The following is a 9255-nucleotide window of genomic DNA, read 5'->3' on the forward strand; positions in this document are numbered from 1 at the left end:
AACCACTGATCCGTCGCAAGGGATCTTTAGAGTTCTGTATCAATGATCCTGTTCAGTGCGAGCACTTTGGTAAGAAATTGACCTGACAACATGAAGGAAGCAAATAGCCATCGAAACAAAGGAGCATTGGAGAAGTTTTTTAGTTATCCGTTTTCATGAATGGGTAATTAAGTTTACTTTTATCTTTCAATATAATTGATAAGAAAGCAGAAGAAAAACAGCCACATGCCACCGATTGGATCCGCCCCCAAGGCCTCCGAATTTCGCGTCCAGATAATCCTCACCTGTTAAATGAACAGTTTTGATGAATTATAATCGCCTCTTTAAGTTTTGAAATATGGCTTCAGATTTCTCACTGTTGTTTGTTACTGCACCTGAATAATCTTTCAGCAACGATCCCAACCATTACTGATGAATAAAATTCACAATGTTAAAAAATAACCCCAAGAAAGTTTATGTTCGTTCCCCTGTATTTTTTGCATCGCCGCATGTCGAGGCTGTCGAGGCTGCGCCAGCGGACCCCAGACAGCGGCAAGCCCGACGGACACGGCGGGAGTCAAACAATCCCGAAATCGAAATTCAACAAGAACGTCTGAGACTCGGCCATCAAGGCAGCACGCATGCCAGCCATGCCACTGGAAGAGAGAAGATAGTCGTCAGACCCAGAGGGGGACTAAACGTCGAAAGACCGGCACCACCACCGTCGCTGCGGCCATACTCGCCGCGGCCAAGATCACGAGCGAGGAAAGCGCCGCGGACACCATCTGCCCCAACACGCAACAGAACATCATGGTCGTCAGTACACCGAACGAAGACAACGCGGCAAGGTACGCTAAATAATAATAACAATAATAATAATTGGTTTTCTGGGGAAAGGAAATGGCGCAGTATCTGTCTCATATATCGTTGGACACCTGAACCGCGCCGTAAGGGAAAGGATAAAGGAGGGCGTGAAAGAAGAAAGGAAGAAAGAGGTGCCGTAGTGGAGGGCTCCGGAATAATTTCGACCACCTGGGGATCTTTACCGTGCACTGACATCGCACAGCACACGGGCGCCTTAGCGTTTTTCCTCCATAAAAACGCAGCCGCCGCGGTCGGGTTCGAACCCGGGAACTCCGGATCAGTAGTCGAGCGCCCTAACCACTGAGCCACCGCGGCGGGGCATACGCTAAAATCCAGGAAATGTATATTCAAGGCAAACCCTACGAGGTCAGCGCATATCGCACGGCTCCTCACGACACCGTAAAGGGCGTCATCAGAGGCATCCCCATCGACGCGAGCACCGCCGAGCTAGATAGGAACATCGTCAACGAGAGAAACCCGCTAGCAGTGGGCTGTTACGTCTCGCCTACCTACGACGCGCGGTATAGCCGGCGCGGATGCAACGGACGCCGCGGCTTCGTTCATCGCGGCCGCAACGCCTCCCGCCAAGCGCGTCCAGGCATGTTTCAGTGCCACGTGTCGTCGTGCGTGCGTGTGTGTGTGTGTGCATGTTTTGCCCACGCTTGTCAATGCGCGGCAGCCGGGGAGAGGAGCTCCTCAACTGGGAGGCGAGGAGGTCTGACCGGCGCCGGCCTGGCGGACGCGCCCGTCACGCCTGAACATGTTCAAGCGTCGCCGTATCGGATGACTCTTCCCAAGCCGTTCCCTCTTGCCCTCGACTCCGTGGGTATAAAGCGAGCTGCCCCGGACGCCAGAGAGAGACTTCGATTTCGCCCTTCGAGTAACGTGGTCGCCCTGACCGGCTGCTCTTTTGAGATGCCAGAATAAACAAGTTGTTCTGTTGCCAGTCGACTCATCCTTTGCCGGCACCTTCGGATGTTTCCAGCTTTGCCCCAGGCCGCCAGGCCAACGCTACCTTTGGGGCTTGCAACCCAAATGCAACAGGGCACAAAGAGGATCGGCAGCATGACCACCGTTATCGTGGTGTTCCAGGGACCCAAGGTACCGAACTTCGTCCGATACGGAGTCACCCTGATACCGTGTCTTCTCTACAGAAAACAGATCGACGTTTGCCAGCAGTGCGGCTGAGTGGGACACCGAAAGGACGTGTGCCCGACCCCCACAATCAAGATGTGCCTGGCCTGCGGACTCGCCAACCCTAAAGAAGACCATCGCTGTACCCCAAGATGTAAGTTTGCGGGGACGAACACGTGACCGGAGACCGAACGTGCAAGGCGAAATACAAGATCCCCTACGTAGTGCGCAAGCGTCAATGGGAGCGCCGACAGGCCGAACGCAAGCTGCTGTCGGAGAGCGATTTCCCGCCACTCGACAAGCCGCCAACTGCTGGAAAGTCAAGGACTACATCAGAGAACCGCGCGCCAAAATCCAGAGACAGCAGCTGCTGCAAGAGAAGCCTCAGTAGGAAAAGGTCATCACGTGAGCGAGTCAGCTGGGTCGACGACGCAGCTAAAGGGAACAATATAAGGAACGCGGAGAAAATCACCGAAGCCATGAAGAAAGACGATATAAACAAGGTGCGAGAAGCCAACGAGACCTTAAGACAAGAGAACGCGGCGTTGCGAATGACCATCAACAGCCTCACGAGAGAGATCGCCGAGATCCGTAAGTTGCTGCTATGCAACAACGAGCCTCTACAGAGACCCACGCCAAGCACAAGCAAGACCGACGAAACAACCATGAACACCCAGGAGATAGCCGTAGAGGAACCAGCACCGAAGAAGCGAGCCGTCGAGGCCACGCGCAAGCAAACAGAAAACGATCGAATCGACAACCCCGAGACCAAATTCGAAGCGAGATTCACCAAACTCGAACAATAATTCACGGCGAACATCGCAGCAGTGACAGCAATGAAACAAACAATAGAGACATACCAAGCCGAGTACACGAACAGATTCGCCTACACCGAAAGGACCCTACAGCCGATTGTGAGCCACCCGACGTTTGCGCCCCTCTTCGCGCAACATCCACCCAACCAGGGAACCACGTACACACCAACTTAATCATGGCCGCCAATGCAACAACAGCAGCAGGCTTAACAGCGTGGCAGTGGAACTGTCGTGGCCTCGGAAGGAAGAAGGCAGTCATCCAACAGCACATCGCACATGCCGCGCGCAAGCCGGACGTGATCCTATTACAAGAAACACTCACCGACGCACCGTCTCTCCCCGGCTACAGAGTGCACAAGGGCCAGCCTGACGGGAGAGGCCTGTGCACCCTGGTCAGAAAGGGACTCGCGTTCGTTGAGCACGAGCTGCAAAGCAATATCAAGATCGAGCACACACTCACCGAAATCATTCGGGCAAGAAGAGAAAAGGAAGCATATTTCTGCTCAACATCTACAGCAACCCATCACAGAGAAAACAGATTGAAAACAATACTGCACAGAGCCAATACCGCAGCAGGCCGCAACACACTGATCGTGTGCGGCCACTCCAACGCGATGAACCCAGCCTGGGGCTACAAAAAGTACACAACAAAGGGCCGCGACCTGTACCAAGACGCCATGGAACTCGACTTCACCCTCATCACGGAACCGACGCATCAGACGAGAATCGGTAACTCTGCGTCCCGGGACGCCACTCCGGACCTCACGTTCGTCAAGAATGACGTCCAGAGCGATCACCTGGAGAAACAGGGGAACTGACCCCGGCAGCGACCACACCATCGTGGAAATCATCATACCGGTACACAACGACACCAGCATCAAAACACACAGTTGGATAGACTGGGATGACTTCCGAGACGCCAGACGCCAGACGCTGACGACGAGATCGAAGACAGAGTCGTGGACGGCCGAACTCACCAAGAGAGTACGCGACGCGACCTAAGAAATTGAAACGGACGCGGCGATTGATAAAGTAGACAGCCGGCTAGCGCATCTCATCGAAGCCAAGCAGTCGATACTCAGTCGCTGGAAGAAACAACGGCTTAACCGCAGACTCAGAAAGAAGGTGGCGGAGGTCAACCGAGCGATCGAGGAGCACTGCCGCGCGCTATGCACGCAACAGTGGATCGAGATCTGCAACGCGGCAGACGGGCAGATGCATAGCGGGAAGACGTGGAACCTGCTGCGGCACCTGCTCGACAAAACCAAGACCAAGTCGCATCAAAGGGACAGACTCGCCAAGCTCATACATCGGGCGGTCTCTGTACACGGCGCCGACGAAGTCACCAGGCGCATCAATGACAAATACCTGCCCCCTACACCCACCGAACAACACGCGCCCTACGGCGGCCTACCCAACGCGAAGCTCGATCGTGACATGGACGTCGAGGAGATCTGCGCGGCCCTGCACGTCCTCAACAGCCGGTCGGCAGCTGGCCCGGACCTCGTAACGAACAAGGCGCTCAAGAACCTCAACGACGGCTCGATTGAGAACCTCGCAAAATACTTCAACAAGTGCTGGAGAGCGGCCGCGCTACCAAAGCAGTGGAAGACTGCCAAGACTATCCTGATACCCAAGCCGGGGAAGCCACCGGACACGGACAACCTCCGGCTCATCTCGCTCACGTCCTGCGTGGGCAAGGTGCTGTATAGCACGGCCTGCTGAACAGGTGGCAAGACTGCCTGGAACGAGAAGACCTGTACCCGGCCACGGTGATCGGCTTCAGACAGCACGTAAGCACGCAGGACGCGATGCTGCAGCTCAAATACCAAATCATATACGATGGGGGCAGCGCCCGCGACAACAAGGCAACCCTGGGGCTCGACCTACTGAGCGCCTTCGATAATGTGAAACACTCGGCGATTCTGTCCCAAGTCTCTAAGCTCAACACAGGCGAAAGATCCTACAATTATATCAAGGACTTCCTCACGGACAGGACCGCCGAGCTACGAGCAGGCGACCTACAAACGCAAGAGAAGAAGCTCGGGAGCACCGGCACACCCCAGGGATCGGTCATTCCGCCGATGCTGTTCAACCTGGTAATGATCGGAGTGGCCGAGAAGCTCGCGGACATCGAAGACGTCAGGCACACCATCTACGCGGACGATATCACACTGTGGGTGACCGGCGGCAGAGACGCCCACATCGAGGGCGCGCTGCAAGCCGCCGTCGACGCGATAGAAGACCAGCTGGAAGGCACCGGACTGATGTTCGCCGAGCAAATCGGAGCTCCTCATACTCCCACCTACCAACAATGGCAGAGGCAAGACCAGACAACGCGAATGCGAAAAACTCAGAATCGTAACCAAATCCGGCAACGTGATTCCCGAGGTCAGCAAAATCAGGATCCTAGGCATGGTCATTGAAAAACATGGAGGAAACGGCGAAAGCATCGCCCGTCTCACGGCAAAAGCGGCCAACGCTATGCGACTCCTCAAAAGAGTCACTTCCCGGAAGGCTGGCATGAAAGAGGACAGCCTAATCAGGCTCGTCCAATCCTTCATCATCAGCCACGTCGCGTACGTTGCAGCCTACCACAGATGGCTGCAACACAAACGCAACAAAATCAATGTAATCATCAGAAGAGCGTACAAGACGGCGCTGGGCCTGTTCGAGTCCACGAGCACGACCCGCCTCCTACAACTCGGGATGCACAACACGCTCGAAGAAATAGCCGAAGCGCAACGGTCCTCTCAACTGGAGCGGCTGTCCACGACCAAAGCCGGGAGGAAGATACTGGACGACCTGGGAATAGGACACTCGAACGAGGCGGAGATGAAGCGCCCCGTCCCCGAAGAGGTCCGACGCCAGACCAGAATCGACCCAATACCCAAGAACATTAACCCCGAGTTTAACAAGGGAAGAAGAGCGGCGAGGGCCAAGGCTCTCATCGACCTGCACGCCAACGACGAGCACGCGTGGTACGTGGACGCGGCCGAATACCAACGGTACGCCTTCGCAGCGGTCGTCATAGAAGCGTCGACCGGCGCCACGAGGACGGCAGCGAGCGTGAGAGGCGCCGGAGCGGAACAAGCGGGGGAAGTGGCCATCGCCCTGGCCATCGGCGACGCAGACTGCTACACGGTGCTGAGTGACTCGAGACAGGCGGTGCGAAACTTCGCCAACGGCCAAGTCTGCAGGGAGGCCGAGCGCGTACTACGAGCGACCAAACTGCAAGACAGAAGAGTAAGAATCAAGTGGTTTCCGGCGCACGTGGGCGACGCGTCGGAACGCAGTGAGAACCACAATGAGACGGCACACGCAGCGGCGCGAGCGCTAACCAACCGCGCCCCGGCAACACACCGTCCGACGTTGTTCGGAGCCAAGGACCGCATGACGGACTACAGCGAAATCACGAAGGGCTACCGCCTGGCTCGCAGGACTCTCCCACCCCCGCACCCGAGGCTGAGTCGAGAGGAGGCGGTACTACTGAGACAGCTCCAGACCGGATCGCTACCGAGCCCGGGACTGATGCATCGCATGTACCCCGAGACCTACCCGACCGATACGTGTAGAGTCTGCGGGAGGGAGACGGCAGATCACACGCACATCTTGTGGGACTGCATCAAAAATCCCAAGGAAGCAAGATCAAGAACAATCCCGCCGCGGCTGGAGGCAGCCGCGAAGAGCAACGACCAAGACCAACAGCTATGGGCCGTCCAGCAGGTCCTCGGGGCGCTCGAAAGGCAGGGACCCAGCGAGCCGGCAACGGCGAGCGGAGACCCGCGCCGAGTAACGGCAACCTCGTAGACGACGTAGGCCCTCGTCGGGGCACGCGAGCGCCCAACTGCAGGCACAAATAAAGTTTGCTCCAATCCAATACGGAGCCCACGACTGTTCGAGCGCTGTGAACGCATAGTTGAAAGCTCCTAGTCGTCAGCTAAATAGAACGCGTGCGAAAGCGTTGTTTCCGATTCGTACCACTGCCGAATGCACACGGTCTACATGTGCTGCCGAGTTCCTTTCAAAGGCGGAAGTTTTACCGTTCGGAAGTTGAGTTTTCACTGTTTCTATTGCCTGCTTGGCTTAAATGGCATCAAAAAGGGGCTCTCAAAGTCGCGGTACGCTTAGGATGTTCAATGATGGTACTTCGCAGATACCCTCGAGCGAGAATTTTTTATGCGTTTGGTATAATATTTGAATTTCCGTGGCCTCCCCACCTTTCCCTCTCCTCTCGTAAATATTTGCAGCCGCAGTGGCCGCCGCCATGGTAGCTGCCTGACGTCTGAAAAAGTTGGCGTGGCGAGCCAATGATAACCCTTGGCTCCTGACGTCACTTGCTCGACATGACGTTGTATGCCAGGTTTCGTGCAAAACCCCGGCACCACTGGTCGCCGCGCCGTGCGAAAGCGGGAATTTTTGAATATGTAGTGTAAATATCTACTTTGCTTCTGAGGTCCCCTGCGTGGCATGGACGCTCGGTGGCCTGTACTCTCCATAAAGCAGGCATTTTATAGCCAAGCCCGAGCACCATCTTCAGCGACCCTTTAAGACCGGCAGCAGTACCAAATGGCCTCAAATCAAGCTATCGAAGCCTAGAGAGCCCTAAAGAATACATTCATGTAATATTTGTATCTGGCTACTAGTCGGTGTCCATCTGGCTAAAGAACAAGATTTACTTGTTCCCCTGGAGCATTCAGCCGGAATTCAGCTGGTGGTAAATTAGTAACGAACATAGGCAGTAACCGTACCCGAACTCTAGGACGCAAGGCCATTAATGTGCATGCGCCGACATTCGTCTGCAGCTGCCGCAGACGACTGCCAGTGTTCTCCATAAGTACCATGACTGAAGCTTTAGTCGTCGCCGTCGTTTAAACGGTTACCTTGTTCTTGTTATCGCATGGAAAGGAAAACAGAAATTGACATTAGCATAGTTTTCGCCACGAAATAAGATCAATATTGGTTTGGATATCGTATAGTTAAAGACAGACTAAAAGCGCAATGCCGCCAGAAGTAGCGGAATCGTGTCAGTAGCAGTTAAAACGTGAGATAAGGGTTCACAGAGTACAACCTTTGTGAGTAAAGTTCCGAGATCGATGCCATTAAAATAAATGCGATTAACATTGACATTTTTACAGCACCCCTTCAAGTTGTCTTCCTTGCAGTCTATACACAGCTTCCAACGCTTCTTGAGGTTTTGGAAACAGTTGGAAAACGCTTTTTTTGGCAGGGTCGTGACCTCTTTTGCGTGGCTTCTTGAATGGCCTCCACGCTCCCCATCCAGCGACCTTTAAGGGCTCTCTTCACACGAGGAAACAGAAAACATTGCATGGGGAGAGGGCAGGAAATTATGGCGAATGAAAAAGTACAGTAATGCTGTGCTTGGCGAGAAATTTTGTCACGCTGGGAGCAGTGTGCGGCCTTGCGTTATCGTGGAGAAGGCTCCATTGTCCAGATGCCCATAAGTCAGGGTGACGGCGTCGCAGTGCATCATGCATGTGTTGGAGCACGCGGATATAAAACTCCTGATTCACCATCTGTCCTTCTGCCTTGTGGGACGAACTCGTGGTGTACTACACTTCTGGCAACGAAAAAAAACTATCAGAATCGTCTTTTTTTTCGTCTTCTGTCGCCGCACCTTTCTCGACGCCGGAAAGCTTGTGGACCGCCATTCGGCGCTCTTCCTCTTTGTTTGAGAATCACTTTGAAAACACCATGTTTTGTCTTTAGCAATGAGGCTGTCGATGAATTCAACATTCTTCTCTGCTTCAGAGAGCAAATCAACGCTGTTTGCTCGCGTTTCCTTTTCCTGTGTGAGGGAGTGCGGCGCTAGTATGGCATTCAGCTTTCGTTTCCCTGTGTTCTCATGCGAAATTTGGTGGCATGTTGTCTTACTAATGTCGAGAGCATCTGATAGAATGCGGACTGTAATGGTGAGGTCTTTCTGTACGATTTCCTTCATCCGAGCCACGTTGTTTTCATACCGTGAGGTTGAATGGCGCCCCTGCCTTGTGTCGCCATCCATCGACATTCTATTCGAAACGAGCCTCCTGTGCCAGTCGAAAACTCGCGCGCACGATAATTTCTCTTTGCCGTAAGCGTCACGAAGGAGATCATACGTCTGTGTGGCTGTCTTGCGAATCTTCACACAGAATTTTTTGTTTAAACGCATTTCGAGGTGGACGTCAATCTCTCCACATTTACTCACACTAGAATGCGCAAACAACCATTGACAACGTATTTTTCTACATGTAGTGCCGTCTATCGGCTGCCACAGCAATTACCATAAAAAGCTCAGGTCATCCTTAAAAGACGGCGTTTCTCATATGCAGCAACGTTTGTTTTGGGGAATCAGTTCTACAGAAGAAAATAAATCAGTCTCGAAACTTTACGGACAAAGGTTGTATGTTAGGGAGTTTTTATTGTTTCATGGCGTTTAACGTCCCAAAAAAACTCAGGTTAA

At 53.7% G+C, this 9255-nt stretch overlaps 2 pseudogenes; both read left to right on the forward strand.

Moving 5' to 3' along the window:
- Nucleotides 1-488: 488 nt before the first annotated feature.
- Nucleotides 489-2783, forward strand: LOC144124199 (uncharacterized; annotated as a pseudogene).
- Nucleotides 2784-2968: 185 nt separating this feature from the next.
- On the forward strand, nt 2969-6661 carry LOC144124200 (uncharacterized; annotated as a pseudogene).
- The last annotated feature ends 2594 nt before the right edge of the window (nt 6662-9255 follow it).

The sequence above is a fragment of the Amblyomma americanum genome, chromosome 3 (genome assembly GCF_052857255.1).
Source record: "Amblyomma americanum isolate KBUSLIRL-KWMA chromosome 3, ASM5285725v1, whole genome shotgun sequence".
Taxonomy (NCBI): Eukaryota; Metazoa; Arthropoda; class Arachnida; order Ixodida; family Ixodidae; genus Amblyomma; species Amblyomma americanum.